Source organism: Rhinoraja longicauda, chromosome 40 (genome assembly GCF_053455715.1).
Source record: "Rhinoraja longicauda isolate Sanriku21f chromosome 40, sRhiLon1.1, whole genome shotgun sequence".
In the NCBI taxonomy this organism is placed as follows: Eukaryota; Metazoa; Chordata; class Chondrichthyes; order Rajiformes; family Arhynchobatidae; genus Rhinoraja; species Rhinoraja longicauda.
Window position 1 is genome coordinate 10,755,594 of NC_135992.1, and position 14,329 is coordinate 10,769,922.

Genomic DNA, 14,329 nt, shown 5'->3' on the forward strand with positions numbered 1-14,329 from the left:
CTGACCTGCTGAGTTACTCCAGCATTTTGTGAATAAATACCCAGCTTTGTATCATTTACAAATTTGCTTATGGTACTTTTAATCCCTTCATCTAAGTCATTAATGTATATCGTAAATAGCTGGGATCCCAGCACCGAACCTTGCGGTACCCCACTGGTCACTGCCTGCCATTCCGAAAGGGACCCATTTATCCCCACTCTTTGCTTTCTGTCTGTCAACCACTTTTCTATCCATGTCAGTACCCTACCTCCAATACCATGTGCTCTAATTTTGCCCACTAATCTCCTATGTGGAACCTTGTCGAAGGCTTTCTGAAAGTCGAGGTACACCACATCCACCGGCTCTCCCCTGTCAATTTCCCTAGTTACATTCTCAAAGAATTCCAGAAGATTAGTCAAGCATGATTTCCCATTCGTAAATCCATGCTGACTCGGAACAATCCTGTTACTACTATCCAAATGTTCCGCAATTTCGTCTTTTATAATTATCTTCCACACCACTGATGTAAGATTAACTGGTCTATAATTTCCCATTTTCTCTCTCCCTCCTTTCTTAAAAAGTGGGACATTAGCTACCCTCCAATCCACAGGAACTGATCCTGAATCTATAAAACATTGGAAAATGATCACCAATGCGTCCACAATTCCTAGCGCCACCTCCTTAAGTACCCTGGGATGCAGACCATCAGGCCCTGGGGATTTATCAGCCTTCAGTCCCATCAGTCTACCCAACACCATTTCCTGCCTAATGTGGATTTCCTTCAGTTCCTTCGTTACCCTAGGATCTCTTGCCACTAGAACATCTGGGAGATTGCTTGTATCTTCCTTAGTGAAGACAGATCCAAAGTACCGGTTCAACTCGTCTGCCATTTCCTTGTTCCCCATAATAAATTCCCCTGCTTCTGTCTTCAAGGGACCCATATTTGCCTTGACTATTTTTTCCTCTTTACATACCTAAAAAAGCTTTTACTATCCTCCTTTATATTATTGGCTAGTTTACCCTCGTACCTCATCTTTTCTCCCCATATTGCCTTTTTAGTTATCTTCTGTTGCTCTTTAAAAGAGTCCCAATCCTCGGGCTTCCACTCTTCTTTGCTTTGTTGTACTTCTGCTCTTTTATTTTTATGCTGTCCTTGACTTCCCTTGTCAGCCACGGGTGCCTCTTACTCCCCTTAGAATCTTTACTCTCTTTGGGATAAATTGATCCTGCAACTTCTGCATTGTTCCCAGAATTGCTGTTCCACCGTCTTCCCTGCTAGGGCCTCCTTCCAGTCAATTCTGGCCAGCTCCTGCCTCGTGCCTCTGTAATCCCCTTTGCTATACTGTAATACTGACACTTCTGATTTTCCCTTCTCCCTCTCAATTTGTAGAGTAAATCATATTGTGATCACTGCCTTTTACCTCGAGTCTCCTTATCAGATCAGGTTCATTACACAACACTAAATCAGAATTGCCTTCTCCCTGGCAGGCTGTTCTAACAGAAGCATTCCACAAACTCTTTCCTGGGGCCCACACAATCACTGCACCCTCTCCCACTGACCAGTACCGCCCCCTGGGGCCCACACAATCACTGCACCCTCTCCCACTGACCAGTACCGCCCCCTGGGGCCACACACAATTACTGCACCCTCTCCCACTGACCAGTACCGCCCCCTGGGGCCCACACACAATCACTGCACCCTCTCCCACTGACCAGTACCGCCCTCTGACGGCCACACACTGTCACTGCGCCCTCTCCCACTGACCACTATCTCCCCCTCCCACTGACCGGTACCGTCCCCTGGCGGCCGCCAACAGTCACAGCACTCTCTACCAAAGACCGGTACCGCTCCCCTGGCGGCCGCATGATGCCATCACACACTCTCCCACTGACCGTTTCCGCCCCCTGACGGCCGCAATGTGCCACTGCATCCTTTCAACGGACCGCCATGTCCCCCTGGCGGCCGCAGACATTCACTCTCCCACCGACCGCTATCTCCCCCTCTCGGCCTCAGGGCGCCACTGCATCCTCTCCAATGACTAGTGCTCCCTCTGTTGGCCGCAGACAGTCACTGGATTCTCTCAACGGATCGCTCGCTCCCCCTCCCGGCCACAGGTCGTCACTGCACCCTCTCCCACCGACCAGAATCTAAACAAAAGCTCGCTGCAGTTAAGTGACATAATCAATGGTTTATGTTTTGTGATGTTGAGATAAATAAATCAATTGGAGCAAAATGTAAATTTAGAAAAAACACTCAGGGTGAATTTGTTGAAGGAAAGCGAGTGTACAATCAGGGAATGTAAAATGATGAGGTGATGGGAAAATTGCAAGGATTGACATTTAAAGGTCTCACTGGACTGGACCCAAGAATAAAATATTGCTCCTCAGAGTTCACCACCACCTCATAATTCTTATGCTCAGATGCCGTTTGTTAAACTTTACAGGGAAACGACTTTTAATTTAATTCCTCAAAACTTGAATGTTTGGTGCATCTTCTCTGTAAATGTTGTATTGCTTATTCTTAACACATAATGCGCACATTGTCTAAACATTTACTTTTCTGTATACATTTTTGTACATTTTCTTGTCGGGGTTTAACTTTAAGAGCTTTACTTCGGTTGAAAGTGTTTATATTATTTTTTTCTCCTTAAAATACTTTAGATTAGCTTCTTCTTGGAAAGATGTCCCTCATTTTTCAAACTCCCAATCAAGAACTTTTTTTTCCAATTTCATTTACTCCCCTCCTTAAAAATTTCATTTACTCCCCTCCTTAAAAACCATTGAGATTGGAGTCGTTTCCAATCCCACCCACCCCCGCCTGTCTGTAACTGAAGGCAGGGATTGTACAAACCCAGACCCTCAGCAGCCTCTCTGTGGAGAAGTCACACGACGGGATCTGCTGTGGACAATCAACTCAAAGACTGTCTCTCCTGGAATCCCAGAGTTGTAAGTAAGACATTGACTGTTTACACAGAGAGGGGGGGGAACTGTGTTTGTCGTGGTTGTTCTCAGTGCTTCTCAGACCAATTTTATTACGGGGCAAGTCAAAAGTAATAGAGAAAAATAAAGATTTTTTTTTTTAAAGTGCTGGAGTAACTCAGCGGGTCAGGAAGCAGCATCTCCAGAGAGATTGGATTGGTAACATTTCGGGTCGGGACCCTTCTACAAGTGGGAATGATAACAAAACGTCTTCAATTCGCTAACTGACCTCTTCGAAGTCTTTGAAACCAACTCACTTTGCCCCGGGACTAGTTTTTATTTAAGAGGAACAGAGAGAGAGAATTGATGCTGCCGATAAACAAAAAGGAAAGTCATGTTTTTTTTTACTTTCCACACAAGGGACTGTAGATACTGGTTTATAAAAAGACACAAAGTGCTGGAGTAACTCAGCGAGTCAGACAACATCCCTGGAGGACATGGATAGTTGACCTTTTTGTGTCTTAAGAAGGGTCCTAGCCTCCAGGGTCGCCTGGTCATGTTCTCCAGAAACGCTGCCTTGACCCGCTGAGTTACTCCAGCAATTTGTGACATGTTTTACTTTGGCGTGATTTAGAGATCAGGAGGTCCCAAAGCCAACAGAATACATTTCTCCAGTCCCTTTACCGATACAACGGGGGGGGGGGGGGGGGAGGGGGGTCGCTTCAGTCCATTTTGCGAGTGGCAAAATCCCAGAAACAACCACAAAAAAAATTGTTTTTCAGTAAAATAAAAACAGCATATTTTCGAGCCAGTTGCCAGGACCTGGGGGCTGGGCTACAGGGAAAGGTTGTACAGGCTAGACTTTATTCCTTGGAACGCAGGAGAATGAAGAATGATCTTATAGAGGTGTATAAGATCATGAGTGGGGGACAGATAGGGTGAATGCATATCCAGAGTAGGGGAATCAAGAACCAAGGGACATTGGTTTAAGGTGAGAGGGGAATGATTTAATAGGAACCCGAGGGGTAACTTTTTTGCACAGAGTGTGTTGGGTGGTGGTGATGTATTCAAGAGAGAGTTAGATTAAGCTCTTAGGGCTTACAGACTCAAGGGATATGGGGAGAAAGCAGGAACGGGGTACTGATTTTGGATGATCAGCCACGATCATATTGAATGACGGTCCTGGCCTCCTCCTGCGTCTATTTTCTAAAGGACCCAGCTACCTGGGAAGATAGTTGAAGCAGGAACTATAAGAAATTTAAACAGGTACATGGATAGGAAAGGCTTTGAGGAATATGGGCAGGTAGGACTAGTGTAGATGGGGCATCCTTGGGCAAGTTGGGGCCGAAGGGCCTGTTTCCATGCTGTATGACAGTGAGTGCTGGAAATACTTGGGCAGAATTTGTGGCGAGCGGAAAGGAGTTAACGTTCCAGGTTTCACCTTTCATCTGAAGTTCCATAAGAATTACACAGCGTAGAAACAAACCATTGGGCGGTAGAGTCCATGTCCATCATACACCCAATTTACAGAAAGACAGACACAAAATGCTGGAGTAACTCAGCGGGTTAGGCAGCATCTTTGGAGAAAAGGAATAGGTGATGTTTCGGGTCGAGAGCCTTCTGTAGACTCTAGTTATCAAGCAACTGAACCATCCTATCAATAACCAGAGAGTGGTCCTGAGCTAGTATATCACTATATACTATATAGTGATATATAGTATCACATTAGTGTAAGAAAATAACTGCAGATGCTGGTACAATTCGAAGGTATTTATTCACAAAATGCTGGAGGGTAACTCAGCGGGTCAGGCAGCATCTCGGGAGAGAAGGAATGGGGCGACGTTTCGGGTCGAGACCCTTCTTCAGACTAGTATCATATATCACTATATATCGTATAGCCTATAAGATATATGCTATATCACATATCGCACGTATATACGATACATACCTACATCGTAAGGGTCACGATATAGCGGAATCGGACCCGCTGAGAGCCCGCCATGATCTGTCTCTGCGCCAGGGTCATCTGGCACAACTGACCCCGGCATGAATCTTTTTTGCACTTTACCTTGTTTCTCTCCCCCCCCCCCCCGCCTTTGTTGTTTTCAATTTTGCCGTGATTTATTTATTTTATAGCATCGATATGGAAGTGGCATTCTAATCTCGTTGTACTTGTACAATGACAATAAAAGATATTGTATTGTATATTGTATTGTATGACCCGCACTGCAGAGTTACGGACAGTGCCTGCATTTGATCCATACCCCTCCATTCCCTGCATAATCCAAGTGCCTATCCAAAATTCTCTTAAATGCCACTATCGTATCTGCCTTTACCACCGTTTGTGGCAGCAAGTTCCAGGCAACCACCCCCATCTGTGTAAAAGGACCTGCCCCCATACATCTCGTTTAAGCTTTTCACCTTTCACCCTCTGGTCTTTGACATTTCCAGCCTGGGTAAAGGCTTTTTTTTTTTTACTGTTCTCTGGAATTCTCTATCCCAGAGCGCCGTGTGGAGGTTATATCACCGGGTTATTTTAAGGAGGAAATAGATATGTTGTGAAAGATCGCGGAACTGACACAGAAGAGGAGACGAGGATTGGGGAGAATCAGCCATGACGGTGGGACAGGCAAAAGGGGCCGAGTGGCCCACTCCTGCTCCCGTTTTCTTGTGTTGTTCACGTTTCCAGAAGTTTAACTTTTTTGAAACTAGGTTTAAGTTGCAGAGTTGATGCTGGATTGCGGAGTTGGTGCTAGATTCACCCATGAGAAGAAACATCCTCTGCCCCCCCCCACTGTTCAGACATCTCAGGACTTTATCTCTTTCTATCAATTCCCTCCGTCTCACAAGTTCATAAGTTACCGGAGCAGAGTTTAGGCCACTCGGCCCATCAAGTCTACGCCGCCATTCAATCATGGCGGAGGGGTGTTGGGATGTTGGGAGGTGCAGGCATTCACTTTGAGGGAGGGGGTGGGGGTGGGGAGGTGGGGTGCGGGGTGCAAGCAGGGAGGGGATGCTGGGCTGATGGTGAGGATTGGTGGGGCAGGGATTTTGTGTGGTACCCCCCCCCCCCCCCCCGTGTGTGTGCTGTTGGGCGAGAGATTCGCGCTGGATCGCTCGGCCCTGGTGTTTGTTTTGCTTTGGCCGCCTCTCCGGCTGGAGTGAGTTCACTCCCGACTGTTAAGCCCCACACTGTGAAGAGGCACTTTTCTGCACAAAGCCAACACCGTTCCCTTGGGCTCAGGGATTTTAACCCTTCCCCCGCCTCCACAGGTACCGTTCCTCGCGCAAAATGGTGCGTGCGTGCCTGCCTTTTATTACTGTGCTTCTTACCGAGGGACCTGCAAAGCTGCTGTTTCTGACGTCGCCCTTTGCCCCATATTTGGGGGCGAGGAAGACGGCAACCCTACGAAAACGAGACAAGGGGCGGTCCCGTACGGGCCAAACCAACGTAGCCCAAAATACGGGATGTCCCGGCCAATACGGGACAGTTGGCAACCCTAATTGTGGGACTCGGGGCCTGTTTCTGCACTGAACTGTTTTATGCTCCTTGCTCTCAGGAGTCACAAGAGACGGCAATTGCTGGATTCAGTTCATAAATTCATAAGATATTTGTTCACAAAATGCTGGAGTAACTCAGCAGGTCAGGCAGCATCTCAGGAGAGAAGGAATGGGTGACGTTTCGGGTCGAGACCCTTCTTCAGACTGAATTCATAAGACATCGGAACAGAAGAAGGCCATTCGCCCCATCGAGAGCACTACGCCATTCGATCATGGCTGATCTATTTATCCCTCTCAGCCCCATTCTCCTGCCTTCTCCCTTTAATCTTTGACACTCTTACCACACGGTGAAGGTGTGGAATTCTCTGCCTCAGAAGGCAGTGGAGGCCAGTTCGTTGGATGCTTTCAAGAGAGAGCTGGATAGAGCTCTTAAGGATAGCGGAGTGAGGGGGTATGGGGAGAAGGCAGGAACGGGGTACTGATTGATGGTGATCAGCCATGATCGCATTGAATGGCGGTGCTGGCACGAAGGGCTGAATGGCCTACTCCTGCACCTATTGTCTATTGTCTATTGTCAACCAAGAACCTATCAATCTCCGCTTTAAAAATACCCAGCTGACTGTGGCAATGAATTCCACAGATTCATATGTTGAAAGACTGGAGCGACTAGGCTTGTATACACTGGAATTTAGAAGGATGAGAGGAGATCTTATCGAAACCTATAAGATTATTAAGGGGTTGGACATGTTAGAGGCAGGAAACATGTTCCCAATGTTGGGGGAGCCCAGAACAAGAGGCCACAGTTTAAAAATAAGGGGTAGGCCATTTAGAACGGAGATGAGGAAAAACTTTTTCAGTCAGAGTTGTGAATCTGTGGAATTCTCTGCCTCAGAAGGCAGTGGAGGCCAATTCTCTGAATGCATCCAAGAGCGAGCTAGATAGAGCTCTTATGGATAGCGGATATGGGGATATGAGGTACTGATTGAGAATGATCAGCCATGATCACATTGAATGGCGGTGCTGGCTCGAAGGGCCGAATGTCCTACTCCTGCACCTATTGTCTATTGTCTATTCACCACCCTCTGACTAAAGGAATTCCTCCTTGTTTCCTCTCTAAAGGTACATCCTTTTATTCCCAGGCTGTGCTCTCTGGTCCTAGACTCTCCCACCAGTGGAAACATCGTCTCCACATCCACTCTGTGCAGGCCTTTCATTATTTGGTAGAATTTCATTATTCCGTGAGATCCCCTCTCATCTTGAGCAAGGAAACGAGAGCGCTGAAGGAACTCGAGTGTGTCAGGCAGCGTCTGTGGAGGCAATGGACAGACAACATTTGACATCCAGACCTTCCAGTCTGAAGAAGGGTCCCGACCTGACTATCATTTATCCAGTACCCTCCACAGATGCTGCCTGGCACATTGAGTTGCTCCAGCACTTTGTTTTACTCTGGGTGTAAGCCCGACTGCAGCAGTAGGAACCAAAGGCAGAGGAAAAAGTAGCAGAGGTAGGCCACTCAGCCCCTCAAGCTTGCCCTACCATTCAGTATAATACTGGTTGATCTACACTCTCATCACCTCTTCTATGCCAGTTCTCCAGAGCCCTCAATTCATCGATCTTTCATTTGGTTATTTATCTCCATCTTAGTGGTGCTGGCTCGAAGGGCCGAATGGCCTACTCCTGCGCCTATTGTCTATTGTCTAAGAAAATAACTGCAGATGCTGGTACAAATCGAAGGTATTTATTCACAAAATGCTGGAGTAACTCAGCAGGTCAGGCAGCATCTCGGGAGAGAAGGAATGGGTGACGTTTCGGGTCGAGACCCTTCTTCAGTCTATTGTCTAAAGTTTGTAAGTTCATGAGTTATTGCTCAATCTCGTGTGGCTATAGGCTACTTGTCCCTCTAAGAAGTTGGAAGCCGAATTAGGCCATTCGGCCCATCGAGTCTACTCCGTCATTCAATCATGGCTGATCTGTCTTTCCCCCTCAGCCCCACCAGTTTCTGCATCCAACACATCATCCTTCGTCGTTTCCGACACTTCCGTAAACAAAACAGCCTCTCTGATTTTGATTGAAGAATAAATAATGCCCAGCAAGAACTTCCCTGTTCTTCAAATTAGTGCCATGGTACTGTGGCCAGGTTATCAACAGCCAGGACTAACGTTCCTGAGATGAACCCTGGGCCCAGAGGTGACAAGATTGAATAATGCTAGTGAAGTAAATAATCCATGGATTGTTTGTAAAAAACAATCTTGTTCAATCATATCCTTCGGAGGTGGAAATCTTCCTTTGTCTCCTGGTTTGCAAATTCACAGCAGTATCGCCAACTTTTAACTATGAGAAAGGCCAGCAAAGCACTCAGTTCAAGGACAGACTTGGTCACCATTGTCCACACTTCGTTAGTGAATAGAAGAACGTTCTCACTCATCGTGCAGTGCTCTGGCACAGCCGAGGGCCGTTCGGCTCTGTGCTTTGTTCCTCACCTTGTCAGTTTCCCTGCACCTCTTTTGGTTTCCGTCGAGTTATGTGGTCCAGGACACCAATCGGATTGGGAGAGGTGGGAGAGTAGGTGAAATAAGACCAATGACCGGGCTACACTGGTCACAAATGCTGCAGTTAGATGGAACAAGGAAAGAGTTAAACAGTCAGAGAGGGGGCACTGTATCGCAGCTGTAGAGTTGCTGCCTTAGAGCGCCAGAGACCCGGGTTCGATCTTGACCACTGGTGCTGTCTGTACGGAGTCAGTACGTTCACCCTATGACCGTGTGGGCTTTCTCCAGCTCTGGTTTTCTCCCACATCCCAAAGGCATGCAGATTTTGTAGGTTAATTGGCTTCTGCAAATTGTCCCTGGAGTGTAGGATAGAATTAGTGTAAGGGCGATCGGTGGTCGGCACGGCCTTGATGGGCCGAAGGGACTGTTTCCATGCTGTGTCTCTAAACTAAAACTAAACTAACCAGGAGAGAGGAAGGCTGGAGGCTATTAGTGGACGAATCAACAACTGGGCAACATACTTTTTTCCTCTCATACATAGCTTAATTAAAAACAGCTGTGGGTTCACCTTAAGTCTTATAGATCTCCCAGCTTTACTGCTGAGCACTGAAGGTTATAAATGGCTTAACTATTCCAATTTTTAAAAAAAATCTTTCTACTTGTTTCTTGAAGGGAAATATGTTGGCAAAGTCATTCTCTCCTATAAAACTAAACAACCAACGGACTTTTACTGGAGAGGGGACAAAGGGAACTGTGGGTCGAGGGGGAGATACAGAGAGAGAGAGAGAGAGAGACAGAGAGAGAGAGAGAGAGAGAGAGAGAGAGAGAGAGAGAGAGAGAGAACGCGAGAGAGAGAGAGAGAGAGAGAGAGAGCGCGAGAGAGAGTTCTTGTTTCTGAGTGAGAAGGATCCTGTGTTGGAGAGGAGTTGAGCACAAAGGTCCCGCTAAATATTCCCCATGTATAACCAAGGGAACCAATTCTTGCTATTGAGGGCGTGCATCGTAGGTTTACTAGGTTAATTCCCGGAATGGCGGGACTGTCGTATGTTGAAAGACTGGATCGACTAGGCTTGTATACACTGGAATTTAGAAGGATGAGAGGAGATCTTATCGAAACGTATAAGATTATTAAGGGGTTGGACACGTTAGAGGCAGGAAACATGTTCCCAATGATGGGGGAGTCCAGAACAAGGGGCCACAGTTTAAGAATAAGGGGTAGGCCATTTAGAACAGAGATGAGGAAAAACATTTTCAGTCAGAGAGTTGTAAATCTGTGGAAATCTCTGCCTCAAAAGGCAGTGGAGGCCAATTCTCTGAATGCATTCAAGAGAGAGCTAGATAGAGCTCTTAAGGATAGCGGAGTCAGGGGGTATGGGGAGAAGGCAGGAACGGGGTACTGATTGAGAATGATCAGCCATGATCACATTGAATGGCGGTGCTGGCTCGAAGGGCTGAATGGTCTCCTCCTGCACCTATTGTCTATTGTCTATTGTCTAACGCTGCACTGTCAAGAGGTTTTTTTGTTAGTCTAGAGAGATACAACATGGCAAGAGGCCCTTCGGCCCACCAAGCCCACGCCAGCCGTCGATCACCCGCTCACGCTAGTTGCATGTTATCCCAGTGTCGCACGCTCGGGGCAATTTCCAGAGGCCGATTATCCCACAACCCCGCACGTCTTTTGGGATGTGGCAGGAAACCGGAGCGGGGGAAACCCATGTGGTCACGCAGGGAGAACACGCAAACTCCACACAGTGGTATGGGGACAAGACAGGAGAATGGGGTCAGGAGGGAGAGATAGATCAGCCATGATTGAATGGCGGAGTAGACATAATGGGCCGAATGGCCTCATTCTGCTCCTGTCACATGACCTGATGATCACATATTTGTAGTATTTGCACAGGTTTTTGTTATACTGAGTTATTTAACAGCATCAAATAATTTTGGACAGATAATGCGGTCATCTATCTACACACATGAAAGTGCACAATGAGGCTATTCCTCCCCTGTGCCTGGGCTATATTCAGTTGGAGCATGGTCGATCTGTATCCAACTATCCCTGCTGTATCCTCTGTTTGATTCCATTGTTCCGTTCCCGATGAATATATGAAAACAAAACACTCTTAACCCTTGAACTTAACTCAACAAAATCTATTCTGAAGTTTATTAATTGCAAGATAACAGCCTTATGAGGGATGGAAGCTCCAGGTTTTTTACCACCTTCTATATTAGAAAACTGGCTTCCCGTCCCGCCCTGCCTCATATTAATCGGCCGACACAGAGTTGTCATTAAATGAGAGAGAGAGAGAGAGAGAGAGAGAGAGAGAGAGAGAGAGAGAGAGAGAGAGAGAGAGAGAGAGAGAGAGAGAGAGAGAGAGAGAGAGAGAGGAGAGAGAGGAGAGAGAGAGAGAGAGAGAGAGAGAGAGAGAGAGAGAGAGAGAGAGAGAGAGAGAGAGATCAACAGATTTCAACAGATTTTTCTCATGCAATCGTTTGGATATAATTGTAACCATCCCTCAAGAAACAGGTTTGGAGAAAAACTAACAGCAAATCTTGGAGATACATGTAACGGCAGGTATTGGTTTACCAAAAAAGACACAAAGTGCAAGAGTGACTCAGTGAGTCACCTGCCCGTGTTCTCTAGAGATGCTGCCTGACCCGCTGAGTTACTCCAGTACTTTGTGTCTATCCAAGGTTTAGAAGGGTATAGGGCTAATACGAGACTAGTGTAGATTGGGCATCTTGGTTGGCATAGGCAAGTTGGGCCGAAGGGCCTTTTTCCATTCTGTATGACTCCATTTGTGACTCTATTGACTATTGTATACACTGGAATTTAGAAGGATGAGAGATCTTATCGAAACGTATAAGATTATTAAGGGGTTGGACACGTTAGAGGCAGGAAACATGTTCCCAATGTTGGGGGAGTCCAGAACAAGGGGCCACAGTTTAAGAATAAAGGTAGGCCATTTATAACTGAGATGAGGAAAAACGTTTTCAGTCAGAGAGTTGTGAATCTGTGGAATTCTCTGCCTCAGAAGGCAGTGGAGGCCAATTCTCTGAATGCATTCAAGAGAGAGCTAGATAGATAGGATCTTAAGGATAGCGGAGTCAGGGGGTATGGGGAGAAGGCAGGAACGGGGTACTGATTGAGAATGATCAGCCATGATCACATTGAATGGCGGTGCTGGCTCAAAGGGCCGAATGGCCTCCTCCTGCACCTATTGACTATTGTGTTACCAGTGCTGCAAGTAAGGATTTTATTGCTCTGTTTTGGTACGTATGACAAACGCTCTTGGCTCCTATCCCGCTCTCCAGTGCAGCATCTCACATGGACGCCCATTTTCCAGGCTGTTGGATCTCTCCCAGCCTCCTGCTGCCCTATTAAACTTGCCCCTCGGGATCTACACAAGTTTTCCAAGTTATTGGAGTAGAAAAGGGCCACTCGGCCCATCAAGTCCTCTCCGCCATTCTAGCACGGTTGATCTCTGCCTCCTCATCCCATTTCCCTGCCTTCTCCCCATATCCCTTGACACCCGTTAATGGAAGGAAAGAAATTAGAAGGAAGATGCTGGTTTAAATTGAGGGCAGACACAAAATGCTGGAGTAACTCAGCGGGTCAGGCAGCATCTCGGGAGAGAAGGAATGGGTTACGTTTCGGGTCGAGACCCTTCTTCAGACCTTCTTTTGAAGAAGGGTCTCCGAGCTGAAATGTCACCCATTCCTTCTCTCCCGAGATGCTGCCTGACCCGCTGAGTTACTCCAGCACTTTGTGTCAACAAGTTGATGGAATCGTGTTCCTCCTGCCTCTCCGGCCTCCCTCCCCCACAGATTTCCCACCCCTTTCCTGCCGCTGGCCTCTGTTTTTTCCCTGCATGGTGTTTCCTTCCTGGCTCTTGCCTCCACCCTCTTCCTGATCCTCTGGAGGGGCCTCCCGTTTCCCGGCTGCAGCCCGGAGCCCGTTACTCTGCTGTGACTTGAATGTTTAACATTGGAAGTGGATGGTTGCAATCTGTGCTGGCGGCCGAAAGATTGTTTACGGTGCTTGGCCAACGCTAACTTCACCATTGATCACTCCCAGCAGTGTGCCATCTTTGAGAAAGCTTTGTGAATGTTTGAGCTTCCCATAGACTTTACCCCTCACCTACATTTTGTAAGAATGTGAATTCGTTCCCCCCCTTCCTCAACAGGGCAAGTCTAAGCTGCAGTATCAGTTTCAAATGAACTCACGTGATGATTCAAAAGTTTATGTCATGGCAAACTTGTATGGACTGTTTTGATTGCACTAAGGAGCGACTTTTTTTTGCACTAGTAATATGGTTTTTTAATTGAATTTAAAAAATGATTATACATTATCTGCGTGTATTGTGTTTATGGGCCTGTTAAGCTGCCGTATGTAAGAATTTAATTATTCCTTTGTCCATTTGACAATTAATCGCTCTCTTGCCTCCCTCTCTTGCCCCTCAAGTAGAGATTTATTTATAAGACATCACATTAACTACTTGCAAGCTGAAGTCCTTGATGCTAAGGAGTACAAACACACACTTGCAGGTGAGGACTCAGAGTGCTGGTGTAACTCAGCGGGTCAGGCAGCATCTCTGGAGAACATGGGTAGGTGACGTTTCACAGAGTGCTGGTGTAACTCAGCGGGTCAGGCAGCAGCTGTGGAGAACATGGATAGGTGACGTTTCACAGAGTGCTGGTGTAACTCAGCGGGTCAGGCAGCAGCTCTGGAGAACATGGAAAGGTGACGTTTTGCAGAGTGCTGGTGTAACTCAGCGGGTCAGGCTGCAGCTCTGGAGAACATGGACAGGTGACGTTTCACAGAATGCTGGTGTAACTCAGCGGGTCAGGCAGCAGCTGTGGAGAACATGGATAGGTGACGTTTCAGGGCAAGAGCATTCAGACACTTTTTCTACTGAAGAAGGGTCTCGACCCGAAAGGCCACCTATCCACGTTCTCCATAGATGCTACCTGACCTGCTGAGTTACTCCAGCACTTCTGTCCTTTTGTGTATTAACCAGCAACTGCAGTTCTTTGTTTATTACAGGGAAAACGCTGTTTCAGTGCTTCAGGATCTAGTGTGTCTTCGTATTAGGTGAGAGTGTACGAATAAACACAGTGGGCTGCCACTGTGGCCCAATGGGCTGCATTCCTGGCTGTTTAAAAGTTGTGGTTTTCAGCACCATTCCAGAGACCCGACATGATGTCTCCATTAATGATCACATTGGCGTGCTGAGGGAATTCGGTTAGACACATCAACTTCCAGCCAGGATATTTAATACAGAGACAGACACAAAGAGCTGGAGGAACTCAGCGGGTCAGACAGCATCTCTGGAGAGAAGGAATGGGTGACGTTTCGGGTCGAGACCCTTCCTCAGTCCGAAACCCGCTGAGTTACTCCAGCTCTTTGTGTCTACCTTTGGTTTAACCCAGCATCTGCAGTT

General features: G+C 47.0%; 1 protein-coding gene across 2 annotated transcripts in view; it reads left to right on the top strand.

Moving 5' to 3' along the window:
• Window positions 1-14,329, top strand: part of LOC144611529 (tetraspanin-4-like) — a 75,198-nt gene that overhangs the window by 34,859 nt on the left and 26,010 nt on the right. The window contains exon 1 of one of the 2 annotated variants that reach the window (XM_078430668.1): window positions 2,807-2,925. The exons of the other annotated variant lie outside the window; for it this stretch is intronic. The gene's annotated coding sequence lies outside the window, so the exon portion shown is untranslated. Of the gene's footprint in view, window positions 1-2,806; window positions 2,926-14,329 lie in introns of those variants that run through there. 2 annotated transcript variants of the gene reach the window in all.